This window comes from Sceloporus occidentalis, unplaced genomic scaffold, assembly GCF_023333645.1.
Source record: "Sceloporus occidentalis isolate IW3139 unplaced genomic scaffold, rSceOcc1.0.p SCAF_4, whole genome shotgun sequence".
Taxonomy (NCBI): Eukaryota; Metazoa; Chordata; class Lepidosauria; order Squamata; family Phrynosomatidae; genus Sceloporus; species Sceloporus occidentalis.
Genome location: NW_028316984.1, coordinates 100,794,965 through 100,811,778, shown reverse-complemented (window position 1 = coordinate 100,811,778; position 16,814 = coordinate 100,794,965). Strand labels below are relative to the sequence as shown.

General features: G+C 46.9%; 1 protein-coding gene across 7 annotated transcripts in view; it reads right to left on the bottom strand.

Moving 5' to 3' along the window:
• The window catches only part of SOX6 (SRY-box transcription factor 6), a 582,676-nt gene extending 571,868 nt beyond the window's left edge, over nucleotides 1-10,808 (bottom strand). For 6 of the 7 annotated variants that reach the window (XM_089521087.1, XM_089521089.1, XM_089521086.1 and 3 more), the window contains exon 1: nucleotides 10,059-10,478. The gene's annotated coding sequence lies outside the window, so the exon portion shown is untranslated. Of the gene's footprint in view, nucleotides 1-10,058; nucleotides 10,479-10,760 lie in introns of those variants that run through there. The other variant, XM_089521088.1, reaches the window with a different exon arrangement.
• Nucleotides 10,809-16,814: the final 6,006 nt, after the last annotated feature.

Here is a 16,814-nt window from a genome sequence, read left to right as displayed (position 1 = left end):
CTCTAAAGTGACCAGAAGCAGCTTTATTTTTTCTGTTTGGGCTCATAGTTGCCCTCTATGCTACCAATGCTGCCTCATCTCAACTTCATTGAAGATCATGGCAAAAGTCTAAACAATTAAGTAGGTGCATGCAAGTGATTTTTCCACACACGAGGACATGGCTAGTTTTGTCCCTTAAACTGGAGTATCTTACATGGTGCTGGAGTCTCAGAAAGTCCCAGAATTGGCTTGCAGGCTAAGCAGTGTCACAGGGAACTACCCTTAGAAGGACACCTCAGCAGCATCAGCTCAAATGCCATGAACTTGATCCTGAGAGACATAATTGGTGAAACAGAGATAAAATACCCAGTGTTTCTGAGTATTTTCTGGGTAGTAATTTTCCTTACTGCAGCCTTTCTCAAATAGTGGGGCGGGGCCCCCGGGGGGGCGCGAGGCTCTGTTATGCAGAGGTGTACTTATGACAATTTTATAGACAAATGATACTATTTACAGTCGCGCGGGAGGCGCGAAATGTTTTCTTCTTCCTAGGGGGGGCATGACAGAAAATAATTGAGAAGCACTGCCTTACTGCAAAGGCTTATGTTGCAAAGATTTGGAAATGAGCCACAAACTTTCATGTGAAGAATTACAAATAAATGGAAGTTTCAGATCACCACCAGTGAATCATACAAAAGAGCAAAACAGTAAAGAGGGTTGTTGTTGTTTTTTTAATTGGGATGGAGAAGAAAATGTAGCAGTGTATCAAATTAAATAGTGAGGGGTGAAAATCTATGAAAATCTGCATTTTAAAAAATAACAGCAACTCAGTACGAACATAATTAAGTACAAACATAACAAGAATCAGGCTTGGAACCCTATATGTAGTTCATCCTCCAGAAGATTGAACCATGCTTTCTGAATCAGCTCATAAGATAAGAGACTGAATGTCCTAAACCTTTTGTAACTATCTGGGTCCATGAAAACAAAATCCCATATGCACCTTAACACCTTTCATCCAGAAGACCCCCCCCCAAAAAAAAAATACTCTGTTTGTAAAACAGCCTGCAGCATCACACACTAACTGAAGCCAAAGGTGGATTCACGTGACTGTAACGATTTTCTCTGGATCACAAGTTCATTTTTTACAATCATCCACCATGTGCTTCATGGCTCAAGGAGTCATGTGAATGATCTGACATACATTAGGATTATGAATCAACACAAGCTCAGCAAGCCTCAAACAGGCAACCCCTCGCCTGCATTGTTCTGCAACATGATGAACATATAGATTTGATGAGCCTTCGCCTGACCTAGTTCTACAAAGCTCTCTGATTAAGAAGTCATTTGGGGAAACAAAACCCTTGACAGTGAGAGAAGAAACTGTTGTTGTGTGAATCCGCCATTACTTTACTGGTGACACAAGAGAGAATGAATGCACTGACCAGTGCAGGATCTTTGAAACGCAAATCAAAGAGTGACCTCATATAAATTTTCTTTTCTTACATAGAGGGAAATATATGGATAATTCAAAAGCAAGTGAATAGAAAAGCTGGCGAACAAGGTTCCTCCCACTGTCCACTGTATTTCACTCCAATTTATTGAGGAGGAGGAGAGGAAAGTATATGAACTAGTTGAAACCTTCAGGGGAATGTAGTTGAGTAGCTTCATCCCATCCAGTGCTGGATTTGGGCCATACCTCTGAAAGTGAACATCCTAACATGAAAATTGTGATATATGGCCTTTCTACTAAAGTTAGTTCACTTGTTTTTCTCACTTAATCCAAAAATCCAAATCAAACTATTATTTTAATTCAATCATCTTAAAGGCTTAAAAAGCAGCCACTAAGGCTTTATAAAATTAATAAAAATGACTGTCAGGGAGAAAGTAACAAACCTAGTCAATATTGCTTGTTTGCTTTCCTATTGAAATAATCTGTTAATGAACAGTAGAATTTTTTAAAAAAAAACTTTAACTCTCTCACCAATATAAACAAAGGTAAAAACAGTTGTGAAAAGGTGTGTCCATGCATTCTTGCAAGTAACTTGCTCATTCTCTTTGCATTCTGTAAGGATTAGTCAGAACTAGTAATTGCACATACCTTTTAAAAGAAAAACTCTCCAGCTCATGGAGTGGGTTTATTCTAAAATGCAACATGTATCTTTTCATGCTTACTATAATTAGGCCATGAATAGAATTCAGTTTTGACCTCAACATTAGAGAGGATTTTTTTTTTCTTAATCATCAAATACCATCGCACAAAATATACAGAAAGACTTGAGAGAGGGAAGTCTTAGGAAATATAAAGAGAATCTGAATATAAACAAGCCATCATTCTGGAAAGAAGAAATACAAACAACCAGAATAAAAATAGTTTATGCACAAAAGCCATAATGAGGGGGTTGCTCCAAAAAAATAAAAAAGCAAAAAATAAATGCTCTGGCTTTGAATGGTTTGGATGAACTACAAATTATCCACAGAAAAGTGTGGACTGGCATAAATGTTTGTGCAAAATTGCAAGTATATTTCTAAGTCTGCGAGAGGCAATCGGCAGCATTCTGCACAAGAGCCCAACAATGCTCTGCCTAAGTGATAGCACAGAGTCCAAACCACTGCATTTTAATTACTATGCTGCTTCAGATATATTGCCTTTGATATGGAAATGTTCTTGTTCTCTCATCTTCACATACGGTCTCATGCACAGAAATCTTTATCTGATTCATAAAAAATAAACTAGAATCCAATCTCAACACCTGACCTCAGTGCTTAGAAGTTTTTTTACTAAGCACAGTGTCACTATAAAAAGAATGGCTAATATTGGTGTAAAGTTAGATATTTTGAGCAATGATATGAAGAGCCTCAAGTTAAGAATCCAATCAATACAGCATTTCTGAGATGCTGCGGTTTTGCACAGTCTTCTCCCGGTGCACCGAAGAAAGAATAAAACTAAGCACCTCTGCAGTGTACGTCGCAAACAGCAAACGCTACAATACTATTTGCTCTTATGAAAAATAGGCTTTCCTTGAAACGACGTACATCCCGTCATATAATGAGATCGTTAAACGTTTTCAGATATCTTTGCTTGTAAATTCTCTTTCAACCTGTGGTAGAAATCTATTTGTACCTGTGGTACAAATTTGCATCTGTGGGGCAAATATTCCTCCTTCCTCCATTAACAAATTCTTTCATAGCACACAGTAGTTTAAGTTTTTGCAGTATACACAAAACATTTTTTTTTATTTCAATCACTCTGATTTTCACAGTACATTAGTAATGAACAGGTTAGCTTTACCAAAAAAAGGTAGCAATTTCAGGTATAAACACTCCTTTATTAATACTTGTTAATGCCTTGATCATTTTCTACCAAATATTTAAATAAGGCTACACTTACTTAAGGGTAAGCCTTTGCAGATGTTGCTGTACTTGCAAATCACCCGATTCTGGAATAGCTGTACTTCATTTCTAGAACCTTTCTATATTTTACAGCATGAGTTTTAAGTCAATTGCATGCATTTTAAGCCCGTACTCTGTGCCACTGTATTCAGTGGAACTTACTCCCAAATGTGTCTGTACAGGATCACAGCCTTAAAAAACATTAACCTGCTGGAATGGCTTGTCCTGCGATCATCCATGTTATGATTGATCAATAAACAAGTTTTCCTAACTAGCCTTACACTGAGTAAGTACTTCTAGTTTTAGTTTTACATTTTAAAATGTGAGAAGGCTCTCTTTCTTTAGAAAAAACATGCCAGGTTAAAACCGATAGAAGAGTTGTCTAGTCTGCAAGGAGGTGGGGGAAAATCAGTATGTACTGATTCTTGTTTCTTTAACAGAAATCCATTTTTCAAGATCCTGTTCTACTAATTGAAAGAGAATTATTTAAAACTTCACTGAATAGTTGAATACATGATGGGTATGTGTAGCAGTTTCATCATGCCAGGTAACTCATGACTTTCCAAGACAACTACTGCATCTATAAGAAAGTAGTACAGTATCTTTCATGGCAATGTCAACAATGGCCAACTTGCAAGCAAACAATCATAATTAAATAATTGCTATTATTATAACAAACATCAATATCCACTTTTATAAAAAAAAAATTCCCAACAGACATATTCTTGTCTAATAACCATGACACTGAATTCATCTCCTCCACATAATCTGACATCTCAGTCCTCATGAATCTATAAAAACTGAAGTCCCGTGGATCTGAATATATTTGCATGTAAGGCTTCAATTGTAGTCAGGTTTAAATCTCGGAAAGCGTGCCTAGAAGTGGGCTGCTCAGGTGCTTCAAATAATAGTCTTAGGTTCTAAATATCGTACTGATACATATCTCTCTAGTCACATCTGTGTGTCGCGTTAAAATGAGGGCATGTTCGCCTAATAAATATGAATCTACCTTCAATACAGCCAGGGGAAACCTTATTCTGTAATAACAATTCCTTTGCATACATTTATATTAAGTCTCAAGAACAGAAATCTATAAATATTGCTAAATAACAAAAAGATTTCAATATTCATTTAGAATGAAGCCCTCGCCTGCTGTTAGCTAGCAAGCTTTTATCGCAGTCAAACAAGGGGAAGAGAGACCTCCAACCCTAACAGGAGAAATGTCAGAATGTAGGATCCAAAGCACTGACTGGAGAAATTTGCATTGACAAGATGCTTTTTATTGTGTTCCAGCCCTGGTCCTCAACATATTTACACAGTGGGAAGTTCCAATAATTTACTTTGAGTGAGCATTTCACAGTGACAATCTACTATTGGTATTTGAAAGGACCAAAACTAACGCCATGCAGAACTGACTGTGAAGCATCTCTTTTGCACGTATACGTAAACAAACTACTCCCATAGACAGTATACACCCGCCGTAACCACACTAGGAATTTATTACGCAGATGGTGGAAGAGTTAAGCATGGCATCACTCCTTATCTACATGTAGTTACGTTTCACATAAGACGAATTACCGAAAGTAAACACCAGCCACCCTTCAATTCTGGCCCATATCCATTTTAGAACTAAAAGATGAGCTACAGAAGGTTAACAGATGCACTTTACAAAGTGATATTTCCCAGGGGGGTAAAGCCCTTGATGCAAATAAGGTGGTTCTGATTTAGAGATGTCCACAGGATATTTACAGTGCTATCATAAATGGTCTCCATCTCTTTGCCAGGTTTTCTGGTGCACGGATGCGAAAATAATTCAGCTCCCCCCCTCCTTCCTCCATTTTCATTCCAGGAAAGAATTGGTCAAAACTGACACTCATTAACCCTTCATTAAAACAGATTTGGTCAAAACGTCACAAACGTAGGATATGTGCAAGTCTGGAACAAGAAGGAAAAAATGTACACTTTGCCTCAGGTGAATAGCTCAGTTTAAATGGCTGCAATTATCTTTCAGAGAATATAATTCTGTGAACTTTGTTTTTATTATTAAAAAGAGCCCTGCTCTTGTTTTAAGGAGGAATAGTTTGTAACAGAGACACCATTCCCACTGAATCAGTCTGTATCAGATAGGAAACAGTCTCTTGGATGCTTAGCTGGGCATAAGGGTGAGTTGTGGCTAAGCTGCACAGGGCCTGGCTCTTGCAGAGCCCTGCTTCCCATCCCCTGAACCTGAAGCCATTCAGACTTTAAGGCTGGCCACAGCACTGGAAACATTCCTTCCATTTACTTCAACTGTCAAAGACTTTTGACAGTGTATGCACAGTTAGGAGTCCAACACGTACGCCCACATTAAACGCCAGCATGGTATTATATACACACATACGCCGCAACCTCCAACACTCTGCATGCGCTGTGTTCAGAGCTGAGAGAGAGACAGATAGAGAAACAGGAGACTGAACTTATTTGAAGGGACATATTTCTACCACACTTTTCTGACCATTGCCCCCAAACGGTTTACAAACATGCATTAATTTTCCAACTCATGTTATATGAGCGTACGGACAGACTCCGGATATGCGCCCAAAGTATACTTGGGTACATCACAGTTGCACATTCCTGACATTTGCACAGACCAAGTCTAGGAAAGCTTATGCTACAACTTCTTCCACACAGTTAGTCTCAAAGGTGCTACAAGAACCCTTTGCATACTGATATTCCACTCTCTCTGGATTCCTGACATGTATGTCAGGAATATATATATGTGTGTGCAGTAAGGTGTGTGTATGCCCACGCTTACAGTTCAATATTACAATCCCTGTGCCTGCTATGAACGCTGTGAGCAAAGTGGGTGAGGTGACCTCTTTATATGCTAGATCCCGGCAGAGAGAGAGAGAGAGCCCTCCTATCACACCTGAGCATCCCTCTTAAGGTCACTGGGGCATATGATAATAAGGCAAATAAGGAGAGGAAAGGAAAGGAAAGAGAAAGCAACACCCAAACTCTGCAGCTAAGCCTGCCTGGGTGAATAAGGAAAGTGGATGGATGGTGGGTCTTCAGCCCAAGAAAGGTGGTTCACACACACACACACACACTTTCCCAGGACACGTCCTACATTTCAACTCTCTGCCCATGAGGAAGTTTAAAATGCCCTCCATCTTGAACCTGACCAAGAAACCTGATATTTATATGAGGAGTTTTAGCTTGGGTTTTGTGAAGTCGCACTTTTTTATTTTCCTGGAAGGTCCTCCATCTTGCGGTGCTTTGGTCCTCCTTTGAGGTGAGGGCACCCTTGGTCCCCTCGTTCACCCCAAACATACCATACATACACCCACCCACCCTGAGTCCACCCTGGAAAGGAAGGTGAGCTGTGTGTGCCTCAGCTCCAGCCCTTCTTTTGGGGGCCGCCTCACCCCTCGGACCCTTCCGCAGACCTTCCGCCCCCTTCTTCCCCCGGTATCCCTCCTCTCCCTCCGGCATTCAGTCGCCTCCCAAACCCTGGACACAGGGACTTCTTTTTTATTCTTCTTGTTCTTATGTTGGACTCGCCGCTTTCTTTGGCCTCTCCGGCTTCCTAACCCTAAAACTGGGGCGCCTTTGGCTAATTCTCCTGAAATTTAGGAAGCCAAAGGCTGGCGGGAAAGGGCTGAGGAGGGCGAAGGAACTCCTCTTTCCCTCTTCATTCTCTCTCTCTCTCTCTCTTGGGAAGAAGGGTGCCAAAGTGCCCTCAGGCAACAAGGGCGGCTTCTTCGTCTTTCTTTCCTCACCTCCGCACGGGAGAAGTAATGCGGTTTGGCTCCGCTCCGCTCCGCTCTGGGGCCACCACAAACTACAATTCCCAGAATTCCATAGCCTGGAGCCGTGGCCATTAAAGTGGTGCCAAACCGCATTACTTCTCCAGCCTTGAGGCGGCCAAACCAGTCCAGCAGCTCCCTCAAGGCCTAAACCCTTTCCTTTCCTTTCCTTTTTTTCTTCCCGCCCAAATTTCAGGGACAGGTGTCCTTGTCCCATCCTTGGGTGGCCCCTTCATTTTATCTCTTTAAAAAATAAGTAAATAATTAAATAATAATAATAATAATAATAATTTATTTATATCCCGCCTTAAGGAAGGCCATCTTAATTCCTGACACCACATTCTTCATCCCTTCTTCCCTCAACTCCACCCCAAAAGTGCTTTAAACACTTGGAAGGCCCTTTTTGTTGTTGTTGTTGCCCTTTTTCATGTAGGAAACCCAGCCACATTGTATATAATAAGACTTTCCTTATATCCTTTGGCTTTCCATAGCCAGCTGAGGGAAGGGAGGAAGAAAGAAAGAAAGAAAGAAAGAGGGATTGTTTTCTTTCTTTCCCTTCTTCTTCTCCCCTGGCCTATTCTTTTCCATTGGAGTCCCAAGTGGAAGTGGTTGAACTGGCTCATTCTCAATGCAGCCCTATTGAGAGAGGCCCCGACCCAGGCATCCCTGTATGTATGTATGTATGTATGTATAATCTCCCAGTATAGCAATGGCTACATTGTGCTGAATGGGCAGCAGTCTAATTATAAGTGTGGCATTTGGACCTCCTTTCCGAGCCAGTGCCACCTTACCTTATGAGGGAACTTCCAAGTCCAGCAACTGTTCAAAACAAAATGCCATTAGGGGATCAGCTTCACCCAACACTGGGACGAGGCAGGGGATTGTTTTACAAACAGCCTTTCTCACTTCGCCCAAGAATGTATTATAAGAAACGCCGTTCGAGGAGGAGGAGGAGGAGGAGGAGGCCCGGCGTTTTAAAGGGAAAAGGCTTGCGGGGGGGTTCCTCTCCTCTCTCTCTCTCTCTCCCTCTCTCTCTGCCAGGTGTCCCTCTCCTTCAGCAGCCATCCATCCAAGGAAGGGACCTAATTATTTTCTTGCAAATATGTCCCTCCCTAAAAATACCCGGGAAGGGAGTGGGGAGGAGGGTCGCTTTTTATTTTTAAGCCCTGGCTTCGGAGAGGCCGGCGCTTCACTCCAAACGAAGGGAGGCGGCGGCGGTGGCGGTGGCATCATGCAGAGAGAAACCAGCAAATCTATAGGAACCCTCAGTTTTGTATGGCGCTTTCCTTAGTTTTTGGGGCATTGAAAAGAACTGGTTTCCTTTCCTGCAAGGAGCGGGACACACTTCTAGGCAAGGAATGGATCTTCGCGTCCACACGGCAGCGATAACCCGGGTTGACACCACTTTTAACTGCGCTACGGATTTCAGGGAACCATGCAATCTTTCTTTGTCCTCTCTCTCTCTCTCTCTCTTTAACCTTTTTACCCCTCTTCTCCCCTTCAGCCGCCAAATCTCTCTCCCCAGTCCAAGGCTTTTCTTCAAGAGGGGAAAAACTATTCGCTGTTAAACACAAGAAAACCTTATGATAAGGTTACCACTAAAGTCGGAAATAGAAGGGCCGCAACAATAACAAGAAAGAAGAAGAAGAAGCAGACTCTCGCTGATTTCCAACCAGGTGGCCCTTAAAATCCAAAGGAAAAAGCTAGTTTTAAGCCTCCCTCCTCCACACATACTCCCCCTTTCCTTTCTTCATTGGCATTAAACTAAGGCTCAGCCTTTGCCCATCCCACTCAGACCAGGGACCCACGCGCCAGCAGCCACCCTCTCGCCCTTATCTGCAAGACAGCAGGCCAAGCGAGGCTTCTTTTATCGGGGAAAGTTTCCTTGTCGGCGTTTTGGGGGGAACACACCCAGAAGAAAGAGAAGGAGCAGGAGCAGGAGGAGGCTAATCTCCCGCCCGCAGGCTCCGAGGAGCCCAGACACAACAGCCCTCCGCCGGCCTTCCCTCGGCCGCCCTCCCAGCCCAGACCCGGGCAAAGAGGCCAATGTCGGGGCCTCGGATTCACCCCTCCAAGGCCCCAAAGCTCGCCTTCTCCTCGTCCTCAGCCCAGCCACCAAAAGACACCCGAGGCTGCATCCGCGCGGCTGAGTTAATCCGCTTTGACACCACTTTGCCGTGGCTCAAGGCTATGGAATTAACTCGGTGGCTTCAGAGCAACTCAAATCAGCTGCCCGCAGCCAGGGGATATAGCTGTGCTGGTTATATATATATACATACACACACACACATATATATATAACCACGCCACACACCCAGATACACACCCGGTGTCACCCCGGTTTTAACCCTCGGCCAAGCAGAGCAGGCTCTTTACTTGCTTCATCCCTTTCTCCTTCTCCTTCTCTCTGGTGAGAGTTTTCCAAACTACTCTTCCTTTTGGGAGGGAGGGAACGGCACCCCCCCCCACAACAAAAACACAACAGAAGACCACACACATACACACACATACACATTACTAGCGAAGTGTCAAACCGGGTTTGGAAGCGGCGGTCTCTCCCCCCTCCAGTTCAAACAATATTAAAATATTCGACAGTATTGAAAGGTGGAAACGAGATCTTTACATCAGGCCACCTTTCACAGAGAGAGAGAGAGAGAGAGAGAGAGAGAGAGAGAGAGGAAGCGAGAGATACACGTGCAAGAAAGACCCTTCTCCAAAAGCAAAAAACTCTTGTGGAAGAAGACCCCGAGTAGAAAGCCCAAAACGCTTCGCTAAAAGTCAGGGCAAATGTGTTACTCGAGTCAGCTGCCTTACGATTAAGGAGAAAACACCAAACAGAAAAACAACAACATCTCTGCCAAAAGAGAGAGAGAGAGAGAGAAATACTTCCTGGGAACTTACTTTGCGATTGCTTTGGGCACTATCCTTTCCTTCCAGCTGGCAAAGTTTTTGTCCAGAGGTTCAGTAATTGGCTGCTTTATGGATCAGCCCGTGGCTATATAGGGTTTTGTTTTGTGAATATATATATATCTATATAGATAGATGTAGATCTAGATACGTTTAATTTAGGGCTGATGCGTTCTTTTGAGGCCGGTTTGCATGCCCTCCGGCGAGAGTTGAGAGGCGGCGGCAGCAGCAGCAGCAAGCGATCCCCGGCTGGAGGCAGGGCGATCCCTGGAAGGAGCCGGGCTCATGGTGCGCTGAGCGGAGCCCTGCTGCGTCTCGCCGGGCTCGCTGCCTCCTTCCAGCCCCTCCGCCGCCCCCCGACGGACGCGATTGAGGGGGGCAGAGCAAGCTGAAAGTTTTCGGGACAACTTTATCCCCAGCCTCTGCTCCGCGAAAGTGATAAGGCGGCGCAGGCGAAGCAAATCCTCGCTATGCTGCCCCTCAGTGGCCAAAGCCGGCATTTGTCCGCTACTACTTTCTCTCTCTCTCTCTTTCCCTTTCTCACTTTCCCTTCTTTCCTTTCTCTTTTAAAAGGTCTGATCCACAGGCTTTTTGGTATCCGCTCGGGTTTGGTTCCAGGACCACCGCTAGCAGACTCAGTGGATGTTCTCAAGTCCCAGTTAAAGGCAATGGCATAGAAAAAATAATGTCCCTTACGTTGTTGTTGTCGTTGTTGTTGTTGTTTGCGGTTGTGTGCCTTCCAAGTCGTTTCCGACTTATGGCGGACCTGTCATGGGGTTCCCTTGGCAAGGTTTGTTCAGAGGGGGTTTGCCCTTGCCTTCCTCTGAGGCTGAGAGAGTGTGACTTACCCAAGATTTCCCTGGCCTTCAGAGTCCTAAGCATTACTCTACCTTGGCAAAATCAATGTTTGCTTTGGGAATATATGTAAATATATTTTGAAGCCATGGATGACTGTTGAGAAAGAACCCATGGATATGGACTGAGGACTCTATAAGCGCACCAGCGGCGGCCGGCGAACTTGGGTCCAAAACACACACTGCAGAAGTAATCCAGTTTGAGACCACTTTAACTGCCGTGTCTCAGTGCTAGGGAACCCTGGGAATTGTAGTTTAGTGGTAGCACCAGAGCTCTCTGACAGAGAAGGCTCAATGTCTCACAAAACTACAATTCACAGAACATCCCTAGCATTGAGCCAGGGCTGTTAAAGCGGTCTTAAATTGGATTGTTTCTGCAGTGTGTTTCGACTTCACCCACCTGGAAAGTTAAGGGATGAATTAAAAGCGCTGGCGGGGGGGCGGACTTCTCGTTCCCCCCCATCCTTTGGCTACATCCGCGCTGCAGAAATAATCCAGTTTGACACCACTTCAGCTGCCAGTACTCCGGGTTAGGGAATTCTGGGAGTTGTGTAGTTGTGTGGGACACTTGTCCTTCTCTGTCAGGGAGCGGTGGTGCCACCACAAACTACAACTCCCAGCATTCAGCCGGGGTGGCTAAAGCCGTGTCATACTGAATTGTTTCTGCAGTGCGGGTGCAGTCTTGAACTCTTCTGGCGGGAGAAGAAACAGACTTCAGACACACACACACACACTTTTTCCCAGTTTAATCCTGAGCTGTGCCAGCAGTTCCCAGTCTTCGCAAGGGCTTTCGTGCTCTCTCTGTGGCTGCCTTGCTTTGCCTGCCTTTCCTCTCTCTCAGTCTCTCTCTCTCTCTTTCTCTCACCTAGAGAGTGGTCTCATCTCTGGAGCGCCATGTGTTCACAGCAGCAGCAGCAGCAGCGGGTGATATCTTAAAATACGCCGCCGAAGTCTCACTAGGCTTTAAAAATAGATACTACTTAGAGGAAAAGGAAAGGAAGAGAAGGGAAAGCGGAGTTGGAGAAAGAGAGGAAAGAAGGGAGACAGAGGCAGGGGAGGGATGGGATGGGATGGCGAAAGGCTTCCTGGCCCCTCAGGGTCCTCTCCTGCTCTTTTTGGGGGGTTGGGGGAGATGGGGGGAACTCACCCCAGTTTGGAGGCGTGAGGCCTTCCTCCACCCGTCCGCCTGGTCCCGTCCCGTCCCATCCCAGTCGCCGCCTCCAGCACCGCCGCCGCCAACACCCCCCTTCCTCCTCCTCCTCCTCCCCCAAAGGCAAGCCCAGGAGGGAGAAGCAGCCAGACACCAGAATCAGTCGGGGCAAGAGAGCATCACCATCATCACCATCATCTCTTGTTAACTTCCCACATCTGGCGGCTGCTGCGCCAGCGCCCGCTTTTGGTCCATGGCCACAACTCCCTCTGGAGCAGCCCCCTTCGCAACCCGCGCTCGGCGGAGAGGAAGCGCCACAGCCAGAGGAGGGAGGGAGGGAAGGGGCTACCGTATTCTCCGGTATAATAAAGCCACACGCCGCCGGAAACCCGGGAAGCAGACACCCCACCCCACCCCAGGGCTAGCCCCAGCCTCAGCCCCAAAAAGGAGGCACACAGGGAGAAAGGCTTGGAAACCATAAAGCCCTAGGAAGAGAGACTGGGGATGCTTAGCCTGGAGAAGGGAAGGTTAAGAGGTGATATGATAGCCCTGTTTAAATACTTGAAGGGATGTCATATTGAGGAGGGAGCAAGCTTGTTTTCTGCTGCTCCAGAGACTAGGACCCGGAGCAATGGATGCAAGCTACAGGAAAAGAGATTCCACCTCAACATTAGGAGGAACTACCTGACAGTAAGGCCTGTTCGACAGTGGAACACACTCCCTCGGAGTGTAGTGGAATCTCCTTCCTTGGAGGTCTTTAAGCAGAGGCTGGGTGGCCTTCTGTCGGCGATGCTTTGACTGAAGAGTTCCTGCATGGCAGAATGGGGTTGGACTGGATGGACCTTGGGGTCTCTTCCAACTCTATGAGTTCCAACCCCAGCACCACCCCAGAGGAGGTATTCCCCAACCCACCCTCCCCAGCCCCCAAAGTCCTGTCTCCACCGCTGCTACCCTTTGGCTACACTAAAGTCTAATGAAGTTACCCCAGTCAGTTGCATCTGATTAATGGCATTTTGTAGTTTAACTCTTGCTTGGATAGGGGATATGATTGTGATTTTGAACTTATATGTCTTGAATGTGGTGCTCTATTACACAATATGATAGAGTTGTTTGCGAGGTGATGGCAGCCTACTCATTGTTGTGTGTTTGCCTGATCGTGCAGTCCTATCCTTGCTTTTTATCCTTACTTTTCATAGACCGTCATTTGTTTATACTCTCCAATCTGCCTGTACATGAACCTATGTTGTGTTTTAAACTGGAATTTTGTAATCGTGCTGGCCAATTAGCCGTAATAAAGTTATTAAACAGGGCTACCCTTTGGCTACTTCGAGGTGCAGATGAGGCAGGGGAGGGAGAGAGGGTGTTGCTTTTTGTGTTGTAAAGCTTCCAGCTTTACAAAATCAACCCACCAAGCACTAAAAAATTTGTTGCGTTCCTTTAAGTCGTTTCCAATTTATGGGCGACCCTAGCCTGGGATTTTCTTGGCAAGGTCTGTTCAAAGGAGGTTTGCCATGGCCTTCCTCTGAGGCTGAGAGAGTGTGACTTGCCCAAGGTCGCCCAGTGGAGTTTCATGGCCCAGCCGGGAATTGTACACCCTGGTCCCCGGAGTTGTAGCCTAACAATAGATATGTACCTACACACGCAGAAACGTTTAAAACAGGCAGCAGGCGGGAAGAGGAGGAAGAGGCGAACGAGTGACAGAGGTTTGTGTTTCAAACCGTGTGGATGCAGGACAACTCACAGGGAGCTGACTTCAGAGCACCTGATTTCGGAGCAACACAAACCGGGTTCAGTTGTCCACAGGCCCGGGGATGTAGCTGTATGGCCATGCAGTCGGGGTTTGAGGCGGGTGTTGATACTTCTGACTCAAGGTTCCAGATAGTTGACAGAAGTTTGTAGAAGGGTCTCCAGATAAGAGTTCCAGTCTGGATCCACTTAGTTATTGTTGGGGCTTGTCTTGTCCTCCTCCCCCGGCTGCCCCTCCACTTGGTTTCCCTCTCCTCCCTCCCTCTCTCCTTCCCTCCCAAACTCTGGCTGAACTGATGTCAGTCTTGGCCCTCCAGGCGAGCGGCCCTGTCCTAAGGCTTCAAAGCATTGCCCCTCGCCAAAACGTCAAGGAAGGGGAACCAGTGGCCGAAGCCATGGATCTGGGCAAGGAGAGAGGACACACACACATCAGAGTGACCAGAGGTCCTCCTAACCCAGGACACGTCCTCCATTTCCACCTTCTAACCAGAAGGAATTGCCAAATGCCCTCGACTTGGAGCCTAAGAGCTTCTTTTCCCAGGACCTGTCCTCCATTTCCCCCTTCTATCTAGGAGGAATTCCATAAAGTCCTCCATTTGGAGCCTCACTCAAGAGCTCCTTTTCTAGCACATGTTCTCCATTTCCACCTTCTATCCAGGAAGGAAGTCAAACCGCCCTCCGCACTGAGCATCCCCAGTAGCTCCTTTTCCCGGGACCTGTCCTCCATTCCCACCTTCTGTCCAGGAGGAATCTCCAAAAGGACCTCCCTTTGGAGCAGAACTCGGAAGCACGGATGTGTATTTTGAGCTTTGATGTTGGAAGCTCCACCTTCATGTTTCTGGAAGGTCCTCCAGTTTGCGGTGGCTGCTTCTCCTTTGCGGTGGAGACCTCTAGTCACTGTGCACTCTACAAACACACCCACAAACACCCCCCAGATGCCCTCCCCCGACAGCGAAGGCCAGAGGAGAGAGACCCCAGGCAAGCTCCCTGCCAGAGTCCGAAAGAGAGGAACATCTGGGGAAGAGGGAAAGTGAGCGCGAAAGAGAAGATGAAAGTCCCCCAAAGAAGCCCTGGGCCCGCCGCCTTCTGGCCAACAACTCCCTTTCTGCTCCTCGTGTTGGTGGGAAACGCTAACTTGTACTGATCCTAAGCCTCCTCTCCTCCGGGAGAAGACCAGGGCCCTGGTGCCTCCGTGGGATCTACCCCGGAGTAAACACCTGTGGGGCATAGACTCTTTCCACCCAAGGTGAAGTGAAGGAAAACCCCACAGAACTCCCACGAGACTCCAGGCCAAATAAAGTTTGGGGTTATATATATATACACACACACACACACACACACACAAACACACACACACAAAATGATGAAGGAGGCTGGACTGCCACATCAGCGCAGGACGCGAAATTATTTTTCCCAAACACACACCCTTCCGAGGAAATAGTAGATTTAAGGCGGCCTTAAAGACTCGACCTGGGAGTAAATCGCACCGTGCTCAGTCAAGTCGATGCCCTAGAGCTTCCCTCTAAACGTGTAGTTGGAAAGCAATTTGAGATTAAGCGCCCATGACCAAATCGAAGACTTGTCCCGATCCCCTTCATTTCAGTGGGAGAGTTCAGCCAGGCTCTGCATTTGGGCTGGATCGGGCCTCCTTGGATCTGCCTCCCCCCATTTTCTGTATTGGCTGACTTTTGCCATTCTTGGCGGGAGTAACGAAAGGGGTTCATGCTCCGTCGGAAGGAAGGCGCTCCTCTTTGCTTAGAAATAAAGGGGGGATCAGAGGATCGTGACCACGGAGCCTGAGGGTGGGTTTTCTTCTCAAGGAAAACCAGGGGGCTGAGAATAAGATACACACCCCCCGTTGGCTTGGAGGGCAATTCATGGTCCGACCTTCCCTTGCGCGGACACCCGCCCAGTTCACGCGGACGAATCTCAACAGGTGAATCGGCCCCCTTGTCTCCTTGACACAAGTGGGGCCTGTGAGGCATCGATGGGGAGGCGCCACTCTTGGGTCCTTGGGAGCCATCCTGCGCAGAGCCTGTGCTCACTTACTTGGGAGTAAGAGCCCCAGAATAAGCCTCGACACCCGTGGGCTGCGTGACTCCTAACTCTGGGCCCCGATACAAGGCCGAAGGGAAAGTTCATCTAGGCTGGAAAGGCAATGCGGAGGCGACCAGCGCCCCTTCCAGGAAGGGCCATGCTTTCCATGGGCTTTTGTTTACTTCTTTATTCCCAGAATTGATACCCCACGATGGGATTCCAGGCGGGTTTTGACTTTTTAGGGAGAGAGGGGCTTAAATGAAGAGAGCGCAAAGTGGAAGAAGAGGAAAAGGAGGTGTGGGTGTGGGGCCAAAATGAGGAATTGCTTCAGAGGGGTTTTCCCCTTGCCTTCTTCCCCTGAGGAGGCTGAGAGAGTGTGACTTTTATGTGGGTTTTATGGCCCAGTTCGGACTCGAACCCTGACCTCCAGAGTCCCTGGGTCTGCACTCAAATCGCACGTAAAAGTGGCAAAGGAAGGAGGGAACGGGCTGAAAAGTTTCTCACTCGCAGCCCGAGCCGAGGTTGAGGGGAGAGAGAAGCCAAAGAGACCTCCTTCCGAGGAACTTGGAGCGGGGCCTTAGCCGCTGCCAGAGTTCAGGGAGATCCCTTCGCACGCCTCAGTCCTAGGCTGCATCTGCTCCGCAGTGGGGCCACAACAAACTCCAATTCCCAGAATGCCATACCCTGGAACCAGGGCAGGTAAAGCGGGGGCAAACCGGATTATTTATGTAGTCTGGACCCGAGGCGAGTGGCCACGTTTGGTTGTTGTGTGCTTTCTAGTCATTTCTGACGTATGGCAAGCCTAAGGCGGGGTTTTCCAGCACGGATTTTTGCCAAGGTTTCTTCAGTGGGGTTTTGGCCTTTGCCCTCCTCTGAGGCTGAGAGAGCGTGACTTGCCAAGGGGGGTTTCCGCGGCCCAACAGGGATGCCAGCCCTAGTCCCACATTCAAAGCACTACGCCAG